Here is a 23,489-nt window from a genome sequence, read left to right as displayed (position 1 = left end):
CAAAGTTATCAAGTAAATCTCTTGAAGATACTATTCATCAAGTTCATGAATGTTGCAATGCACTCATCAAACCAAAAGGTAATACAACACATTCATAATGTCTAAGTTGGGTCCTAAATATTGTCTTTGGTATATCTTCCTACTTGATCTAAAATTGATGGTACGAGGCTCTTACATCAATCTTAGAGAAAACTATGACTCCCTTGATTTGATTAAATAATTCATCATTTCATGGGAAGGGATAGCAATTTAATAGTCACCTTTTTTATCCTCGTGTAATCAATGCACACATGCATAGTTCCATTCTTCTTGGAAAAAAAATAGTAAATTACCCCATGGTAATACATTAGGTTGGGTGAAAGATTTATCTAACAACTCATGTAATTGCAGTTTCAAGACATATATCTCTATAGTAGTGATCATATATGGTTCCTTGGATTGAGGTTCAACAAATATACAAATAAAATCAAACTCCTTTTTAGGAGGTGATTCAAGTAATTCTTCTTGAAATACATCTTGTATATCCTTTAGAATAGGACAATCATCTAGTGATGGAATGGTGTTATCAAGATCCTTGACAAATCACATAGATCACACACCCTTTTCTATGTCTTTTCAACTACATGACTAAGATTTGTCTCAATTCAATTTCTCTATTCGCTCCTTGTATGTCTATAGGCTTCACTATTCCATCGAGGTAATTCATAATTTTGTCTTGACAACTATTTGTTGCCTTGTGTGCAGTTTACCAATTGATTCGTAAGATTACATCTTAAGAGCATAAAGGAGATGCATAAATAGTCACTCGTGTTTGGAAGCTTAGAAATTCCAACTCACTACATGTTAAGCATTGATCTACCCTATGCTTTGCTCGATTTCCATATTGATTTGGCCTTGGATTTAACATACAACATACTCCAATGGGTAACTTTGGTACAAAATTTGGATCAATGGAATATATAGTAGCTTTTGTATTTATTAAATAGAAACTTGGTGACCAAAGATATACTAGAAATCTGAATAGGAGATGCTTGGAAGGCAAGCTATAAAAAACAACATGAATTTGGTGGTGCTTAACTTTGTTGCCTCTTTTCATTCTTCCTATATGAGCATTGGGGAAATGTATTTGCATATTAGTCCCCACCATAAACATGACAACCATCCAAAGGTCCTTGTCATCCATGTCTCTAGTACCTCTTGAGATTGTTTATTATTTTTATAATTTTGATTATTTGTGTTTTAAAATTTTCTAGATCTCTCCCCTTGTGTACCATTGTTCCTCTTTTTTTTTTGAACACTTGATCCATTTTTTATGTACTATGCATATCGACATTTGCATTAATTTGAGGTCTCAATCCCAAAATTAAGTTATGAGTCTTGAGGTCATGTCCATATGATATTGTGGGGTAAATTGCAAAAGATAAGAAAATATCTTGTAATATTGCATCATTGTAACTATCCCTTATGTGAGATCCTAGAACTCTTTTATTTTATTATTAAAAGATAATTGTAGGAGCAAACTCTTCTAGAAAAGTTGCAACAACACTTCCCAAGTTATCTCTCTCAGTTATAGTTATAACTTTGATTATTCCACCAAGTGGTAATTGCACCTATGAGTTAGCAGGCCTCTCACATGACTTGTGATTTCTTTGATAGATTATGGATAGCACAATATTTCCCTGTGGTAAGAATCCATGCTTGAACAATATCTCTAACTACTTTTCCACCCAAAGTATGCAGGGTGACCTTTTTAAGGTCCCTACTTAATTCTTCTACTATTATGTCCTTATTTTTCACCTTTTCTTCATCATGTTGATCCTCTTCCATTTTTTGTTGTACATCTCCATCTTTCTTTCCTTCTCATTGCATTAATACTCCTCTTTCTTCCTCTATTCTTCCAACCACTAATCTTCTTCACTTTTCTTATTTTCTTCATTATAAGGATTCTCAACATGGACCCCTCCAATATTATATTACAAGTTATTCATCTAGATCTCCTATTGAATCAAGAGGGCTCCTTGAGTTTAGATTTTGAAGAATATGATCCAAGTTCTCATTCTGGCTATTGCTAGGTTTATTACTTGACCTGACTTGATTTGAGTTCCTAGTATTCATTGTAGCTAACAAAGAAAGCTACATCTAAAATGTGCATCTTTAAGTGACACACTCAACCTAGTTCCTAGAGCTTAACTTAGAGCTCTAATACCAAATGCAAAGTTGTAATTCCACATGAGAATGTTTTTATAAAATTGGTTCATAAATGTTATAATAATAATAGCACTAATAGTAATAATGATGATGATGATGATGATATTGCTGATGGTGATGATGATGGTAGTAATAATACACAAAGAATGAGTTTTACAAATAATTCACTCATGAGATAAAATACAATATAATTACATCAAATTCAACCAGTGCACCAATACATCAAATAGACAATGATAAATGTAGCCTATTTAAAGGTTAATTAAATCATACAAATTATACATCGTACCACTTTTTTCTAGATAGGTAATCAAACAAAGCCTTGATTATTTATTATTATTGTTAAGATTAATTATTATTATGTGTTAATAGCAAGTAGATTTGAACCCAAGACCTCGTTGATGAGAGGCTCGCAATTTACCGATGTGTTGTAGGCTCTTGCCTTATGTATTGTATCACTTTACAGAATATACGTATGGAAATTTAGTCTTCCATTGGAAAGTTGGAAAGCTTTGGATTCAGTCTTCCTATCTTTGAAGTTGATATAGTAGAGTTCCATTTGTGTACTCAATTCCAATAACTATTAGAAGAATCACACATTTCTCATAAGATCCTTAAACCATTAGATAGATTTTCTAAGTCTTGCTTTGGAGAAAATTTATATTTGTGCACTTGTAGGCTAGGGTTTAAATCAAAGACTTGATAAGGTAGTGGGAGTACAAATTTTAAACGATATACACTCATACAAAAAATAAACATGAAAGACTAGGACCTCCTATGAGGAACTCAATAAGTGTAATATCACACCTTTTTTAAAACATTTACCAAACAATAACATGTACTTGCAAACAAATTTTATTTGTTGTTACAAGGTCTATTAAGTGTTGAATTGCATTTTTTTGTAGATAAATTTTTTGACACATTCTTGCATCCAAAGGAAAGTTACATTCCACCAATTAAATATGCAAATAGAACTGCAAATTGAAGATACCTTGAAATCAAAAAATAATAGCTAAGTGAATTTTTTAATGCTCCTAAAGGTTGCTACAATAGTGATTAATGTTTTTCCATATATGCTAATTTATAAATAAATATCAATTAATTACATGTATATTAATATGAAGGGTCTTTAATAATATTAAATGGAATATACATGTTTAATTTTATATCAAATCTGAAGAATATATATAAAAATAAAATAATACTGATCATGATATAATATAATACAATAATAATGTAACATCGACTAAGATAAATTATTTATAATTTAATGAAATAAATATCAAACCACTTTATATGTGATATAATTAATACACATACAGTGATAATTACGTGCAAACAAGCAAAAGTCCTTTCATATATGAGATTGCATTATACTTCTATAAGTTGGCACTTGTGATGATAATCCATTGTACCCATGGTAACCTTCTCTTCCTTTTTGGCATCTTCAATGTATATCTAAAAGGTGCTTTTGATATCTTTAAATAAGTATATTGGTTTGTTTTTTATTAGGTTACAAATGGTTTTTGAAGGGGCCTCAGAACCTTGCACAACTAGTTTTTTGCAAGAATCTGTAACCCACATACAAAAAACTACAAAAGATAGAACCTAAATGCCAATAACCCCACAAGCTATAGAAAAAAAAATAGCCATGGATAGATAACTAACCATACCATGAACATGTTGCATCAACAAAAGGCCTAGGCCCTTAAAATAGAATGTAGGAATTTTGTAGGCTCCCTTAGCTTGCGATAAGAAATAAGGGTCTTTCCAAGCTCCCTTGACTTAATCATTGGGTTTTAAAAAGTCACCTAAAGCCGTAAATTCTAGAAATGTAAACATAATCTTCAAAAAAACAATATGGAGAACTATGACCCTTCCAAGCAATCAAACTAAAGAAGAGGAAAATAGGGTTTTCAAAGGCTCCCCCAATATTTACCTTGGGTTTTAGAATGACATTAAAAACCAAAATAAGAAATAACTACATCCCAACATAAAATCAATTCCTCACTTGCAAAACTCCTTGTCTACCTCAATAGAAAAGGAACCCACCTTAGTAGAAGTGGAAAAGGAAGAGATCATGAATTGAGAGAGTCAAATATGATTTCATTTTGAATTCAAACAACCATAAACATGATAAGATCATGTAAAGTTGAAAACAACCTCTCTCACGTTATAAGTCTCCACCTCCATAGGAACTATGAAAGAAAAAGAAAGAAGCAAAATGAGTGAAACCCATCTCATGGCCATTAGATTACACCCCACCTCAAAAGGAGTAGACTCCACCACCATATGATTCATAAGGGGGAGAATCTAGAGAAAAAATAAAGAAGAAACCTTGAGAAAAAATGATTTAGATAGACCTAGGTTTCCATAGGGACAATCATAACCCAAAAAATTCAAACCAACCCAAACCATAAAATAGAAAAGGCTAATACAAGCCCTTGAAAAATAACAAGACCAAATTAGATCCAAAGAAAAGTAAAACCAAAAACAACCTTCATGAAAATAGAGGAAGAAAGGGGAACAACAAACCCCCAAACAAAACAAGGGCTATACCTAGAGAAAGCAATGAATTTCCCCTACTAGTATCAAAGTATAAACAACTGTCTCCACCAAGAGTGATAACCTACATCTACACCACCACATACCTCCATCCTACAGGGGTAGACAAAGGAACAAGTACACTAAAATTAATGACAAGTCCAATAGTGTCAATCGAAATCCAAGAGACACTTGAGCACACAAAGAGTGTAGGGAAACACAATCACCAATAAATCAAGGGAAGAAGCCACTCAATGCACAACAATTGGACTGTAGTTGTCATGCTAGTAATGTTAGCGTAAATAATTATTATTTACACTTTACTTAATTTTACTTAGGATAAATGCATTATTTTATTATTTCTTAGGTTAGACACCTAGGAGTTTGCATACTCATATGAGTTGTCTCGTTGACAACATTGGAATAAACAACTCTAATTTAGCACATGGTGTCTACAACACTAAAGTTTGCATAATCAACGGACTTGTCATATTGACAACACAATTGTTTGCACTCTTAATTAAGCACATGGTGTCTACAACATAATTTTATGTGACACACCTTTGTAGGCTTATCCTCTCATCATCACACTAACTCTTGTGCTTAATGATGGATAATCCACTTCTGGTGGACATGTGCTTAGTTGTGAGGCTTATCATATTGCTAACTCCTAGACATTCTAGAAGCATTCTAGAGGCCTTTCTATACAAGCACTCCTAGTGTACTATACAATCAATTGAATATCATATTGTTATTCTAATTACACTTTGTTGGTCTATTTTTGTGCTAGTTATTGTGCTTCTTGGTCTTGGGTGTTTTTTCCCTAAGGAAAATTCTTACATGGTATCAGAGCCATAGGAGCATCATCTCATAGCCATTGGAGACCATTCTTGCTTCAACTCTCTAAGGACACCCATATTTAGATCCGGAGTATCCGCAGCTATTGGGAGCATCTAGAGCCAAAGAGAATCTCACCATTGCATCAAGAGCGTCAATTTGGTGAAATTTGCCTATATTAGGCTATAGTCAAATTTGAAGCAAATTTTTTTTTAAAAACCGGCACTCGAAGGCCCTGATTTGCAAATCTAGTATGATATATTAGATCTGCATATTTATTTTGTTTCAGATCTGCATTTATTTCTCTATATTTTTTTGGAGCATTTTGTTTGAATTTTTTTAGGCCATTAGGCCTGTAAAGAATTTTTTTTTGTAGGAACCGAGTGGTGAAACCACAGTCCTCATAGAATATTTGGCAGAATATTCCATTTTTGTGCAGCAAGTTTTGATATTTGCTTCACATCATGGTCAGCCACACTTATTCCAATCAGTGAGAAAATCACATTATTCTAGCTGAATTTCCTACCACAGGTTACCTCACTTCATTTCACACCCAGCGGCCTTGATTTGTTACAACCACTGTGGGATTCTTCTTTTAAACACCACACAAGGGTGTTGCATGGCGAATGTGGGATAAAACCCACCTACTGAATTTTAAAAAAACTTCCCATTTGTAGCACTACCATTGATTGCCCTCCAGTCGGTAGCATTGTAGACTTCCAACCCCCAACACTATTTTTTTCTAAAAACCCCCAATTGATGCTGACAGATCCCTGTCCTCCTCTACAACACACTAGCACAGATCCAAATTTGTCCAATCAACAAACTAGCTGACCACCATGTCAGATCTGACATAATAGTGTAGGTTGTATGCTCCACCTAGTGAGACATGTCAACCTATAGGCCTAGTCAGCAGACCGTCTCAGATTGCCACCTTAGCACTATGACAACACAGCCTTGACATGTCAGTAGACAACTAAGTGCCACATGGCACTACCACATTGACATATCCATATGAAATATTACGCATCCACATCACTGGCCGTATAATCTGACTCAACAGCCACACGACCTTTATGTACATTCATACAACTGACGTCAGTAGTAACATCACTGCCACATCATCAGAGGAGGGAATCTTTTGTTGATGTCATCAAATCATTGGTTTAAAATTGACGGTCATCTGATCATCATTCACAGACCCAATTGCACTACTACGATGATTGTTTGGAAATCAAATTTAACCTCACAGTTTGATAATCAGACGCCTCTCCAGATTCAGTTTTGATTTGATAGTGTAACTTTGGGAGGTCATATCTTAGTCATTCGGGCTCCAAATCAGGTGCAATTTTTTTTTATTTTGGGTAGAATTTCTTGAACTTTTTAGTGGTGCTATTATTTTTTGGTTTTCATGCACATATTTGTTAGAAATTGTAGTTTTTGGTGATTTTACCTGTCCAATCTTGCATTTTGCAACTTCAATTGCTATGTACGGGCTCATCTGGACTCCAAATCAGGTTCCATTTTTTTTAAAAGTCAATAATTTTTTTGTCTAATTTCTAGATCTACAATCAAATTATAGGCTTGTGTGAACAAAAATACCACTTTCAAAATTGGTCTTTTCTTTGTATTGTATTGCTTCAAAATTGTTGTACATTGCTTAGTTCCAAATTTGGACTCCAAAAGGAGGTTGTAAATAGTAAATCAAAAGACCACTAAGGCCAAAATTGACAAGTGGCTATTGTAATCACACTAAGTATAAAATGCCAAAATATTTCATTTGGGGCGGGGGGGTTGTTTCTTGATTGAGTGAATAGGGGGGTGTCTCTTGGTATTGTGTTCCTCTTTTCCTGTTGTTATCTTTCATTTCTTGCATCATGGGAAAACTTAACATTCCAAAATTAACACCACATAACTATGGCACATGGTTTATTAAAATATGGTGTAAATTGATGCATGATGAAGTTTCTCAATATGTAGATGGTTCCTTTCCTAAACCAACAAGTGATCAAGTATCCAAAAGTGAAATAGATGCTTGGGTATTGGCATATATATAGCCCTAAGTGATATTAGGATGGGGGTTGAAGAAAAGATCCTCTATCAGACCATGAAGTATGATACATCTAAGGAAGTTTGGGATGCCCTCAAAAACCTATATGGTAAAGTAACTAAGGAGGATGTCTACAAAATTGGAGATCATCTTGTCTCCCTAGATCCTAATACCTTTGATTCAATACAAGATTTTATTATTAAGGTGAATGAATTAAGAATAGAGCTTGAGGATTGTGGTAGTTCTATTAAAGATGACAAGTTGATCTATCTCATTCATAATAAGTTGCCATCCGAGTACTCCACATTTGTTTCTTCTTTCAACACCACAAAGACTACATTAGGGGCTGCCTATAAGAAAATCACTTTTGATGATTATGCTTAGTTGTTAGAGGATGAACAAACTAAGTTGCAAACAATGGGGATTCTCAAGTCTTCAAATTCTAAGGTATTGGTGGCTAATAATGAGGGTTCTCAAAATTCAGCTAGTTAAAGTTCAAACAAAGGAAAGGGCAAAAAGAAGAAGTGGAAGAACAACAAACAAGAGGATACAAAACAATCAACACCAACATCAAATCAACAAAAGGGCAGATCTTCCTCAAATACAAACAAAAAGGGGGACACTAAGAAGGAGAAGAAAAAGTGTGCCTATTGTAAAAAGATGGGTCATGATGAAAATCAATGTTATCATAAATAGATTGATGAGTTGAAAAACATCATGAAGAAACACAATGTTCCACTTCTTAATGGTTATAAAGAGAAAGGATCTTCATCTTCATATTCTAAGGGCAAAGGGCATGCTTTACTCACAAACACCATTAGTCTGGGAGAATGGATCATTGATTCAGGTGCCACACATCATATGGGTGTGTCAAAGTGAGATTTTTCTTCCATGACACATTCAAAGGTACCACACATCTTTGTAGGTGATGATACTAAGGTGGAAGTTGAAAGTAAAGGTGAAGTTGAGATGAAAAATGGAGCATTCAAGGATGTTCTATATGTTCCTAATCTTACCTCCAACCTTCTTTCAGTCTACCAAATGACTCACTATGGAGGTGGAAATAAATTTGAATTTCTTCCAGAAAAAGAATCAAGGATGACTCAATGATCACAATAGGTGAAGCCAATCATGATTCAAGGCTTTACACTTTCTCCTCCTTTGTACCAAAATCAAATGCACAAACCTTGTTATTACATTCAAATGTAGAAAGTAAACTGTAGCATGAGAGATATGGACATCTCAACTATAGATATCTTCAGCAACTTAGTAGCAAAAAAATGGTCGATGGTCTACCTCAAGTATAGTTTTCATAAGGTGTTTCTGTTGATATCTAATTGAAAAGATCATTTGAAAAGAGTATTGTTAAGAAGGATATTGTTAAAGAAGATTATGTGTTTCAATCATTGTTTTGTCACTAATGTCAAACCTTCTATTTTTTGGTAAGACAATTGCTTATATGATTCAAGTACTATCACTTAGTTGATTGATGAGGAGGATTTGATCAACAAAATGTAACAAAAGCACCTAGAGGAAAGGTTGAGTTATTCTTATGTAATGAAGTACAAGGATTAGTTAAGAAAGTGATGACATGATGATCTACTTAAGGTTACAAAATGGTTGGCTACACTTGGAAAGTTTAGAAGAACAAGTTAAATAAAGTTTGTCTGCCAAGCTTGACCGAGTGGATAGTAGGTGTTGAGCAAAGTTAGTGCAAGCTGAGTAGAAAGTTAGTTGGAACTGAGTGAAAGAAAATTCTAGTGGTAGCCAAGCAAGATAGTTGATGCCGAGTGAATTTTAGTTGATGCTAAGCACCAGTAAAATCTAATTGATGCCAAGTGATTTTACAGTTGATGCCAAGTGACGCAGTATGTGCCGAGCATCAGGAGATTGATAATGTCAAGCTATTGCATTATGACAAAGATCAAAGAGTTGCCAAAGATAAGTTGACATTGGAATTTGCAAATCAGGAGGAAGATAAGATTGATGAGTTGGTGGCACTGAACTTGATGTAAACCGTTTTTAGGTGAGTTCAAATAGATTCTAAGAGAAGTTTCTAGAAAAAATAAGATATGGGGTAGATACATTGTATCCTACCTAATCCATCTATAACCCTAATTTAAATTATGGATAATGAGTAGAAAAATATTATAATTTCCTTTATATAGGAATGTCTAGTCATGAAGTAAAAGAGGTTAGAGAGATTGGCGTCATGTGCGAGAACCTAAGGAGGAGAAGGTGCTAAGGGTTTTGCTTCATCAAGTGACCCAAGAAAAGTGTCTGCAATGGCATACCAAGCAAGAAGGCTTAAGGTGATGAATGCTTGAAGGGTGAACAAGTTGCCAGAGCTACAAAGTATGAAATTCAAGCAGAATTAACGAATGAATGAGATCTATAATCTGCAAGTGAAGCTGTAAGTTGTATCAGATCAAAGCTCTATTGTTACTCTCTAACAATTGTATTAGTCATGGTAAATCCTTTGGATTAAGGTTGACCTAAAAATCGTTGGAAAATCCTTTAATAGGGTGGCATTCCAAGTGAATGGCCTAAAGTCCTCTAACAAGGCTCACTTTTAACAAGGTGATTGAAATCTCTTAACTGGGTCACATTTAACAATGTGTATTATAACCTTTAATAGGGTTGGCCTTTCACAGGGCATCAATTCAGAAGAGTGAAACGGAGTAGCATGTTACTGGTGGTTTTTCCCAAATTGGGTTTCCACATTAAATCATTGTGTCAAATGTGCTGATGAATGTGTTGTGTTTCATGCTTTACATTTCTGCAATTTGATTAGACAGTAACCTGTAAGTTTTAAGTATACACATATTCATTTGGATGCATGCATGAATATGAATATTTTATGGGTTCACTAAGATAAGAAAAGTTTTATTTGTATATCTAGACCTTGAATAATTGATTCACCCCCCCCCCCCCCTACCCCGCCCCTCTCAGTTATTCTAAAAGAATTCCAACAATTGGTATCAGAGCCATCTGCTAAATAGAACTAGTTTTAAGGTACTAGAAGCACAAAGATCAGGATATCTAAAAGAGAAGTACCCAAGCTCAACAGAGATAACTTTCTTGTATGGAAAAGGTTGATGAAGCTACACCCTGGAGGACTTGGAGATCATGCACAATCTACCATTACAGTGGAACATGTTGATCCAACAGGAGCCCTAACTACTGAAGATATGAAGAAGAAAAAGGAACACAATCAGGCGATGTTGGAGATTGCCTCTGCTCTAACCTATGTCAAATTTGATGATGTCAAAGGTTGCAACACAACAAAGAAGATGTGGGACACCCTAACCACCATCTATGGAGGAGACAAAAATATTCAAAGAGCCATGTCTAAAATTCTCAGAGGTAAGTTTGATGACATGAGAATGGAACAAGGTGAGAATATTGCTCAATATGTTGCTAGGATAAAAGAAGTTATTAGTGCAATAAGAGGAGCTATTGGTCATATAGATGATGATATTGTGTTAAGAAAAGTCTTGAGAACATTACTGCCTATCTATGCTATTAGAGTTTTTGCAATCCAAGAGTTGAGATGTATTCTAGGAAATGATCTAACTCTTGAAGGTTTGGTAGGTAGACTCATTGCTTTTGACCTATCTAACTTTGACAACTACAAGTTAGAGAGCCTTGAATCTACTTTCAAAGCTAAGTTGTTATTGAATGATTTTAAGGAGGTAAAGCAGAAAAAGAAAAAAAGAAAGATAAAATATGCATCCAGTGAAAATAATACAGATGAGGAAGACGTTGAGTAATTAGAAGCACTACTAGCAAGGAGATTTCATAGAGGTAAAGGCAAATTCAAAGGTAAGTAGCCCATCATTTGTTTCAATTGCAATGAAGTTGGTCATATTGCTGCAAGATGTACATAGAAGAAGAACTACAGAGAAGGAAACAAGGACAAAAATAGAAGAGAAGATGATGGTAGAGATTACAAAGACAAAGGAAAGAAGTCATGCTACATTGCTGATGAACATGATTTTGATGAACATGATGATGAAGTGGTATATGTTGCAATGAAGGATGAATCTGATGAAGATGAGGCAACTGCACTTGTGACTTGTGTGAACAAGAATGATAGATGGATCATTGATAGTGGATGCTCACATCACATGACTGGAGACAAAAGTAAGTTCATTACCTTAACTTGTTATGATGGAAATGTTGGCATTATAGTGTATTTTTCATTAGTGAAAACACTTATTTGATTATGAATGATTACTAGGCTCATCACTCAGTCTATAGTGTATACTAAGCATTTAGTATTTACCTTGTAGGTTCATCACTTAAGCAGTTCACACTGAGCATTCTTGAAGCTACCAAGTGAGTGTACAGTCTAGCAGTGTCCACCGAGCCTACAGTGTTCACCAAGCTTCACAGTGTCTACTGAGTCATCAGTTTGTGTGATGGAAGCCAGTGTTTAATGAGTGATGGATGTGTAGTGTTTACCAAGTGAAAGCAAGGTAAACGAAGGATTCAATTTTTATCAAGTGACACTATATCTACCGAGTCTCCAATGGTTACCGAGTTCCAAGCTACGTTGTGTGATTAGTATGGACTGAGCTTCTACTTCTACCGAGTGCATGATGATGCTGAGTAATGCAGTGGATGCTGAGTATCAATAGGTCGCCAAGTCAGCTTGAAGAACCTAAGTTTTCTACTGTTTGGCTGACTCAGTAATATTTTGTTCACTTGTGTTTCGGCTAAGCTTGCAATTGTAATTATTGGAATGGTATATATGTTATGTATTATATCATTTGCAATGTGTGTGTTTATCAAGGAATGGACATGTAATGCTTTGAAGAAGAGTAAATGTGAATCTGTAGTAGAGCAGAGTATTCAACGAGGTCTACAAGGAGCAGTAAAGATTCATCAGTCACAAGAGGTGATCTGTACATCAAGGATCTAATCAACAATCAAGTTGTAAGTAGATCCACTGTTTCATCCTAATAGGTGAATCAATTTTGTAAATCCTTTAACAGGGTAGACTTAACAGTCTCTGTATAAATCTCCTAACAAAGTGCATACTTAATTGTATGTTTGTAAATCCTCTAACAAGGTAGATCTAGTAGTCCAAATTGCTCTTAACAGGGTAGATCATCAGAAGTGATCAATGTAAGCCCTAACAAGCCAACTTTATACTACAGTAGTAAAGTTTTGTGGGTATCATCCCCACCCCAGTTTTACTTTCTATTTGGAAGGTTTCTGGGTCACCAAAATTTGGTGTTCATGTGTTATAAATGTTTATCTTTCTCATGCATACAATAGATTAGATGAATGAATGATGAATGGATTGAGTACTGAATTGATTTAATTTTTTTGAGGTTACTGATTCACCCCTCCCCTCTCAGTAACCTAGCTAGTCTTGATTATTTCCAACAATTGGTATAAGAGCATTGTGGTTCTCAGGATAAAGTTTGACAGCTTGAACAAAGATCTAAAGGAAAAATGGAGATATTCAAACTTGACAAAGCAATTGAAAATGAAAAGCTAGATCTTGAGATGGCCATAGTTCAACTCAAGGAAGCAAAGGAACACCTTTCATAATCCCTAAAAAGAAGAAAGGAATTTGCAAATTAGATGAATGATCTCAAGTATGTTGAAGAAAAGATTGAAGACTCTTTCCCCTCAAGCAGCTCAGATGAAGCAAACAATGCAATCAAAGAACTCCTAGAAAAGAATGGTTCTCTGCAAAAAGAAGTAAGAATGCTAAGAAGAGAACAAGAAATTCAGTCAACAAGGTTATTTGAAATCTTGGAACAAAGAAACAAATTGGAAAATGAGACAAATGAAAGGATCAATGAAAATCAAAGTCTTATCAATCAACTATCCAATGCAAATGAAGAAATCATGAATCTAAGATCTGAAAATGAAAGCCTAAGGATTGATTTAATCACTGAAAGACAAATCAGTGAAAGTTTGGAAAATGACCTAAATGTTGAAAAGAAAATCAATGAGAGAATGATGAAGTCTCAAGAAGATATGAATCAATTAAATCAACAAAATGAGCAGAATCTTCATAGACAAAAAGGTAAACCAGGACTTGGATATAATGAAGAAGGTGAATCTTCCAAACAAGGTGCCCAAAAGAATCAAAGACCTACTTGCAATCACTGTGGTAAGTTTGGTCATACATCAAACAAATGTTGGAGCAATGGAAAAGAAAAATTCAATGGAAAATGCTACAACTGCAATCAACATGGTCACAAAGCTAATGAATGCAAGGAAAAACCAAAATTTTAAAGTAAATGTCACAAATGCAAGAAGCATGATCACAAGGCATTCCAATGTAGATCCAAATCATTCAATCCGGCTGAACAACTTGTTAAAGCAATATTTGGATGGAATTACAATACATGGTGCAGATGTCATTATTGTGGAGAATATGGACACATTGGCAAAGACTGCTCAAGGCATCACTTGAGAAAAAGAGATACAACAGTAAGATGTTATACATGCACTGAACTCGGTCATATAGCCAAGAATTGCATGAATATAGGAAGAATTGAAGATGAAAAGAAAGCTAAAGCTGATAACATTCAAAAGCAGATGAGATAATAGTGGATTCCTAAATCTATTGAGCAGAACAGTTCAAATGATGGCCACGTCACTCAAGAAGTGGGTGACTCCACCATTTCCAATTAGATTCATGAAGGAGGATTTGGAACTGTATCATCAAGCTATATCTAGAGAAATTCTAAATGAAAGAAAGAAAAAGATCCAATCAGTATTTCAGATACAAAGGGTCACAAGAAATCAGGTCATACCGAGCAAGGTTAGTCACAGACTCAACCAAGCTAGATCGAGAGTAACAAAAGTTTTGTTCGATCATCGAGTTGCAAGTTTCTACCGAGCAAGTGAGTGAATGATAGCCTATCAAGCACTCTGTCATCACAGCTACTTTCCTACTGAGCATTAATGGTAGAATTTTCATCAAAAAGGCAGAATTCGATTTCATCTCTCACCGCATTTTCACAATTCTTAGAGCTAAGTGATTTCAGGTGCATCTAGGCTATTTCAAGCAATTTTAGAGCGAAGGATTTGTTCGAAAGATTTCTATCTTTTACCAAGGATTTTAGAGCGAAAGATTTGTTTGAAATATTTCTATCTTTTTATCGAGAATCAATGGCATCTAGGAGTAGCAGTAGTAGCAAGGCGAAAAGAGGTTCAGAAATGCCGGTTAAGGGTGTGGAGTGGAAAGCACCAAATTTGAAGCTAGTTCTAGCAATTGCAGAGTCACTCGACCCCAATGGAGCTCAATCACAAATTCCACCAAAGTTACTCTTTATCAAAGATATTCGTACACATTTCAAATGTTTTGTTCAAGGGATTGGAACCCAAGAGATGGACAATGCCCTAGGAGAAATGTGTGTTGATGGTTCGCTGAAACCCGAGCATAAGCATCTAGAGACCAAAGGATTAACCCATATCTCGCATATGCCAAGGAATTTCCAGATTAAGTGGATTAGGTACATCCTCAGTCATGTGCACAATGGTCAACTATGGTTAGAGAAGCCAGTATTAATCACCAAGAAGATGATTCATAAGATTACTGGTCTGCCCATGCTAAGTAAAGCAAAAACTACCAAAACCCTAGGTTAGGATGAACTTTAGAAGAAAACCCTAGTCGAATGGGATGGTAGAGGTTTGAAGGTTAGCATTGTTTCTGACGTTGAATTAAGGTTTGGCATTCATGTCATTGCTCACAAGATCTATAGCTCTAGTCATTTTAAATAGTGTGCCTTGTGAGGCCGTGGATTTGGCATTCAAGTTTGTGAAGAAAATTCTGGAATTTGATCTGTCAGAGTTATTGTTAATACAACTAAACAAGAATATGGACAACATTAGAACATCAAAGAACAAACCTTGCAAATTTGGTTCTTTTTTTACATGTCTTTTGTTCTATGTACAAAAATTCTTTCCATCCAAAGGATCTGTTGTGTGGAGAAAAGATATTCCTATTCTATATCAGATAAATGAGTTTGTAGCAGAAATGGGTGTAAACTTTGATAGCATCATGGATAATTATTTTGAAGATTTCAAGGAAAGGATGAATAACAAGTTCTGAATTCCACCACAATTGGTTGAAGACTACAAAGATGATGTATGCTTTATGGTTGACTATGATAGAGTATACATTCAAGCAATCAGGCCTTGAGTTGCATGGGTGAAACCTCTTCCTTATGAGGTCAATATTGATGAAACCAGGGATATTATGGAAGCACTGGTGAATGAGCCATTAGATCCAAAGCAATCCACTTTTGGAACTTATGATGAGGCAAAGGCCAGAATTGAGCTTGAAATCAAGCTACCCCATGCTATCAGCAAAGGCAAGAGGAAGATAGCCAAATTGAAAACTGCAACTGGCCCTCTCATGCTTACCCAAGGAAAAGGAGAAGAATCAGAAGAATCAAAAGATGAAGATGAAATTGAGAAAGAGGTAGAGCCAATCAAGAAGAAGGGCAAGGTCATCATTACCAAGCCACCCAAAGCCTCCATAGTTGTGTTTACCAGAAGATCAAAGAAGAAAGGAGGTAGTGAAGTTGTATTCAGTAAGCCCCCTCTCACCTTCCAAGAAAGATTGAAACAAATGGAAGAAGGTGCAGGCATCTCAAACTTCAAGGCTTTAAAGTATGAAACTAGAATAGATGCTAAGAAAATACAAATTGAGGAGCTAGTACTCTCCAAGATGGGAAAATGGAAATATTCCCTTGATCAAATTACCTCTCAAATTTCTAATGAGTTACTAGCAAGATTACAACCTGGATGGGAATCAACTATGCAAACTGCAAAGGATATATATGAACAATCTTTGAGACAGTTGCTACTGAGCCTTACCAATGTAGAGGTAAAGGAAGCAATGAAGAAGAATGAAGACAAGATGACAATCAGGTTTCATACTTGTTTAATTTTGATAAAAGATATTGAGCGTATAGTTAAGGATGCTACAGAAATGTGGAAGAACATCTATCATCTACATAAGCCCAGTAATAATCCTATAGAAATCAAAGATGATGATGATGATAGTGACAATGATGAAGAAGATAATGCTCCATGTGTCAGTAAAAATTGCAGCAGAAGTTATTGCAACCCTTCCTCACTCTCCACTAAAGACTGTTACATCTACTATGGAGACAACTTCTGCAAGTGAGACTGTGAGCACAACAGCCACGTCAATAGCTCAATCATCACATGTCACCTCCCAACTTCAAGTATCTTCAATGGAAGTGTCAAGCACTTCATCTACCGAGCTACAGCCCTCTTCATCAACTCCTGAGTCATCTACCTCAACAATATTTACAGCTGCCAGTTCTTCAATGGTGATAACTTCTACTGCAACATGTACAATAAGTTTGCTAGTTTGCTCTACAATTTTGTCATCCATAGCTTCAACTGCACCAATTTTTGTTCCAGTTAGTTCTTCAGTTGTAAGTATTCCAATTGGTACATTACCTATTGATACTTCATTTTTAGGAAGCACATCAATTTTGGATATAGTTAGCACCTCTCTCAATTTTCCTCTAGTTGGACCAATTCAAGTTTTTTCTACTAGTCCAACTTCATCAACTATTGTTTTTGTTTCTAAATCCAAAGAAGTAAGCACTGGAGTAAAACCAAAGACTCCACTAAAACTTCTGCTTACTGGCAAGGCAATTGATGAGGATATAGACTTGGATAAGGAAATTGTTATACCTAAGATAGATCTGGATACTGCCACAGTTGATGAAGTGAGGCTGGTCAGTTAGCTTTTAGAGCAAAGACCAAGGGATAAACAACTTAGAGATGAGAGAGATAGAGAATTCACTATAATTGGAAGTGCTAAAAATATAATTACTGAGGCAATAGGTGTTGATGTGGATTCATCTCAACACATTTTTTTACGATTAGAAGAGGTCATACATAAGTTCAATGAGGACACTTCTGGCCAAGAGAAGCTTATAGAAAAGGCAGAGAAAAAGTTTGACAATAAAGTGCTTGAGCATATTGCTCAACAAATAGCCATTAAGCAGATAGAACTTTCTACAATTTTGGCTAATCTTGAAAATTCCTTTACAAATGTAACATCCCTTTTTGCCAAGCTATGTGATGTTACTGAGTATACAAAAGAAATAAAGGTAAAATTGAATAAAATTGATGAGGATCTTAAGGCCAGTGCTCAAAAGTTATAGCTTGACCCTAGTTCAAGCTTCATACATCACATAAAGATCAGATTCCTGTTAGACATGCAGGCAGAACTATTGAGAGAGGAAGCAAGGATCTGGTCTACACTAGTAGACATCCAGAACATGATCCTTCCTATCATGGACACAATGCAGAAGCACATTGCTTATTCAAAAGCATTGACCCGTGACAACAATTTTTCAGTTGCAGATCATATGATTGAACTATCAGCAAAAGTCCAGGTTGCACTTCATATCTGCATAATTTTGAAAGAGAACTGGGATAAGACATTAGCTCTTATTCTTAAGGTACATTTTGAGTTTCTCTCACATTTTGGTGTCTCTGTATAAGTATGATTACCTTTGGCATTATTGTCAAAAAAGTGGGAGTAAGAGATAGTAAAAGTCAAGGGGAGTAAGAGACAATGGAGAACATGAGGGAGAATATAATAGATTGATATATGTACAGTGATAAGCTATGTATATACCATGCTATATGTATGGGGGAGATATGTAAAGATATGTAGGAAATGTATATACAATAGATTTGCAAAGATCAATTTTGAAAAATCAAATCTAGTATGTCAGTGTACACAAAGTTTGGCTCATAAGTGTTTTTTTTTGTCACTAATGCCAAAGGGGGAGATTGTTGACATTATATTGTATTTTTCATTAGTGAAAACACTTATTCGATTCTGAATTATTACCGAGCTCATCACTTAGTCTATAGTGTATACTGAGCATTCAGTGGTTACCTTGTAGGTTCATCACTTAAGCAGTTCACATCGAGCATTCCTGAAGCTACCGAGTGAGTGTGTAGTCCAGTAGTGTCTACCAAGCCTACATTGTTCACCGAGCTTCACAGTGTCTATCAAGTCATCAGTTTGTGTGATGTAGTGCCTGCCCCTAAGTCGCATTTCTGTCATCATTGCCAAACTCTTTTAGGCCATTTTATGTTTGATGATTAGTATTATTATTTTAGAGATTATCAGATGTTGTTGTACACTCAGTTTATTATATGATGAGATGACTTGGTACTCTATATTTCATGCATGTATGATGACTGTTCAATGTTTTCAATTATCAATGATGATTAGTTATATGGTTTATTATCACACGTGCTTTCTTATGGATACTTACCCCATACTGCATGTGTATGGTGTGCGTGTTTGTTTTCTTTATGTATGGTGTTTCTGATGTGGTTAAGGAAGGGAGTCGTAGTCACCTGCTAGTCGGGATCTACACGATGCACCACTTCCTGCCATTGTCTGTTTAACTTAGAATATTGTGTCTGTACATGCGTGAATTTTATGCAGGTTGCAGGTACCGGGTATCGACTTCCCTGAATTGCCAGGATGAGCGTACCCTATCGCATTATCTCAAATGGTAAGAGAGGGGAGATAAACTCTTAAGTCCAAATCCTAAACCCTTTAGCCAATTGTCCTAATTGATAATTAGGACAAGTATCTGAGTTAAGTACCCTCTGAATGCATCAAATGATGTTATTTCGTGATTATAACCCTTTTTGTTTGATTTAGTATGGTTCTTCTATGATGGGTTTTTATATGTTGCTTTATGAGTCCTTGATGTATTTTCTATTAATTAAGTTTAATTAAAAGGATTAATTAATGATTTAATTTAATAGAAAATTATTATGATATTTTAATATTTAATTATATTTAATTAATTGAGAAATTAATTAAATAAAAAGTATTAAATTTGGAAATAAAAGTTTTAAGTATAATTTTAGAATGTGATAATATTTATTTAATTTAATAATAATATATATTTAGAGTTCATTTTTAAATAAATGCTAAATATTATTATTAATTGAATTAATAAATATTTTATCAATTAAAGTTTCTTAAATAAATTAAAAGTGGAAAAGATATTAAATTATTAAAGGTTTCTAGATCGCATGATCTAGGCATGAGTTTAAATATAAAAGAAATTAATTAAAACGATTAATTAATGATTTAATTTAATAGAAGATTATTATGACATTTTAATATTTAATTATTATTTTTATTTAAATTGAGAAATTAATTAAATGAAAGAAATTAAATTTGGAGATAAAAGCTTTAAGTCTAAATTTAGAACGTGATAATATTTAGTTAATTTAATAATAATATATTTAGAGTTCATTTTTAAATAAATGCTAAATATTATTATTATTTGAGTTAATAAATATTTTTATCAATTTAGTTTCTAAAATAATTTAAAAAGTGAAAATATAATTATTTAATAAAAGATTCTAGTTCGCATGACTTATGCATAAGATTAAATAAAAGAAATTTATTAAAAGATAAAATAAGTGAAAATAATAATGTTACTTTAATTTCATAAAGTGCGCATGGGATTAAAAGTAATAAAGATTAAAAATAGAAGTCAAGTAGAATATTAAATAAAGTTATTCAACTTAATCTGCATGAAAGATGAATGCAAAATAAAATAAAAGATAAGAAAGGTTAATTGGAGTTAACTCAGTTGTGCAAAGAGTCTTCTCGGGTGAACGCACAATTAAGTGCCCCGGTTTGAGGAGAAAATTTGCTTATCACAAACGTTGGGGGTTCATTCTTGGAAGAGGAATTGGAGACAACATTTTTAGAGACGAATTTGGACGCGGATTTTGGAGGCGAATCTTCTCACAATTCTTGGGTGTTTGTGTGTTAGCATCAGATTCAGGTAGGGTCTTGTGTTTTGATCATTGCTTGAATTATGCAATTTGATATTTCTGTCTACTTCGTGATTGTAAGAACTTGTCTTCTCAAATTTCATTGTATGAATGTGTCAATTCTTCATTCTGGACCTTTTTGCTATTCGATTTCATCTGTAAATCTAGATTGGAGAACCATTTTAGAAAATCTCGTTCGTAGGTAAAAAGGGCATTTGGGATCAAATTGGGATCTGTGTTTAATTAATAGACTTAAAGAATTTAAATTTGGCAGGAGTTTGAATCTTTGGAAATGAAAATTGTAGTTGAAAATTCGAATGGTTAATATTATTTTCTCTATCAGATTATAATTGTGAATGTTTATAAAAAAATTTTAAAAAAAAAAAAAAATTTAAAAATTTAGAATTAATTAATTATAAAATATATGTAATAATAAAACATATATTATTGAACTTAAATGAGAAGGGTTGTCTTTTAATAAACATTAATTATTTTATATATATTGTTAAATAAATCTAATTTAAAATAAACTTAATTTATACATTTATTAAAAAAAAACAAGTTAGAGTTTTAAAAAAAAAAATTAATTAATTAAAAAAAAAAATGTTAAAAAAAAAAATTAATTAAATATTTTGGGTGGGGCGGGGCCACCACTTCCCACGCCCCACACGCTCTCCCACGCTGCCGCAGCAGGTGGTACTGCTGCGCAGCAGCAGTACTTCATACTGTTGCCTGCGGCAGCAGTAACACCTGCGGCCGTAGGTGGACGGCAGGCCGGCGGGCCTTTAAAAATGCCATATTTTTTATTAAAAGTGAATCGATTTAAATTTTTATGAATTGTTTTTGTTTAGAATTTTTTTTATTATTATTAGATAAATTAAAAATTATTAAATTTTAAATTATATTGAAATTTTATTATTATTTATTAATAATTTAATAAATAAATAAATTATTAATAAATATAATATGATTCGTTATGTATCATTAAATAATCTTAGTTATAGTTTGACTTAATTAAGATTAATTAAATCGAATATTTGTGTAAGCAAGTTTAATATTATAACATCGATTTTAATGGAAGCTCAGATTATTATAATCAACAGGGATTATTAATAATTTAATTATTACCTTAGATTGTTTTAGGACTTTGACTTAAAGTCAATTAAGGGTAATTAGGTGTTTCATTTGGAGTTAGGAACGGGTTACTTTGTAATGGTGAACTATGGGTTCTATTTGTTTAAAACATACGTTCAACTGGAAATGGAAACCCCAATAGTATATTATCAATTAAATTGAACTATAAAACTTTTTATTTAAAAATAAACACTGAAAACTGAAACCTTATTGTTTAACTCAACTGTATATTTCAAATCAAAACCAATTGTGAGACTATGATGTTTTCTATATATTGTTTATGTTTGAGTGTTATGGGGTTGGTTTAGCGTTGACCAGTTTAGGTTGTCCCCAGAGGCTCGGGGTTGTGAATGCGATGTTATGATGATTTGTTCTCGATCTTTTCAAACCAACCAAGGTAATGTGATAGTATGCTCTATGATGGATGTATTTACTGTTTGTTATTGCTTTCCAATTTCCTTGTGTGAAGCTGAGGTGTATGTATTTGAGATACTTGACTTAACCATTTTCGAGTCTCGATCAGTTATATTTGATAACCATTTTTGAGTCTCGATCAGTTATACTTGGTTTGCTTTTCGGTCGCTTGAGAGGACTGAAGTGTTTGTTATGTTCTTGATGATGTCATGTTTTGACTTGACCATTTTGGAGTCTTCGATCAGTATTGTAATTTACTATTGGGATACTTTCTGGTTGCTCATTGGAGAACCATTGGATTTTGTGTTTTATCATTGATGCCTTCAGTTGCTGATAGAGAACTGTCGTGGTCATATGATTATTATTTGGTGCTTATCTGTTGCTCATGAAGAACTAATGTAGTTTTGTGGCTTATCTTTTATGATGTCTTTTCAGTTGCTTGTATAGAACTGAGGTGGTTTTACTATGATTCTTTGATTTATGATTTCATGAGCCTAGGGTAGGTTATCTATGTGTAGAGTCGAGAAGTGGTTTGCAATGGGGATCGGGGCCCTAAGAGGCTGCCTGGAGTAACCCATTGTAAGTTGTTTTAATAAGTGAAAACATTTACACTAAATAAGGGAAAATGAACCTAATAAGATAATTGTATGTTCTCTCCCATGCCTTGAGTGCTAGTACAGACTAGGATGGGGTAGAGAGAACGCTTGGTTACGACCTTGCATTCCATAGTATGCCTCGTCAGTACGAGAGGATACTAATGGCCGCAGGGATCAGTAGGGACCCGGGATTCCTAAGGGATTGCTCGGGTAACTTCTACGTGACTTTTGCGATGACACTTTCCCGCTTGCATATTAGGTTTCCTGCGTGTCTTGTGGTACCTCTGGGATCTAGATGTCTATCTATGTTGGAACCCTTGAGTTAGTATACTTTTAGGATTTCCCAAACTTAGAGAGTACTTGTGTTTTGTGTTTTGATACCTTGTTTGGGACTTGAGACTATCTCCTCAGCGCGGTGGGAGTGGACCATTTAGGTTCCACGCGGTCGGGTGGTAGTGCTTTTACTCTTACCATTGAGATCCGTTCCGTGGTCACTGTGGCTGGAGTTTTCGTGATTGGCATTTACCTTCACTATGTCCTTGGAATATTATGTTGGATGGTTAGATTTTATGTTAGATGTTTTATCATTATGGATGTATGGACGTATCAAGTATGGTGAATAGTTTTGTATATTTCTTTACTGTACTTTGTATCATGGATTCATGGAGGTTGATGTATTTCTATTATTACATATGTATATTCTTTTAAGCCTTTCATACCCTGTGACTTGTACAGTGGATGATGGAGCATTCCGAATTAATTTGCCAAGGAGCATTCAGAACAAATGTATATTATGGACATTGGAGTTTCTGATTATTCTTTATTATGTATGTATTAGTTGTTAGACTTAGAAT

This window comes from Cupressus sempervirens, chromosome 11, assembly GCF_028749045.1.
Source record: "Cupressus sempervirens isolate cs-2001-9-10 chromosome 11, ASM2874904v1, whole genome shotgun sequence".
Taxonomy (NCBI): Eukaryota; Viridiplantae; Streptophyta; class Pinopsida; order Cupressales; family Cupressaceae; genus Cupressus; species Cupressus sempervirens.
This window is presented reverse-complemented; position numbering follows the sequence as displayed.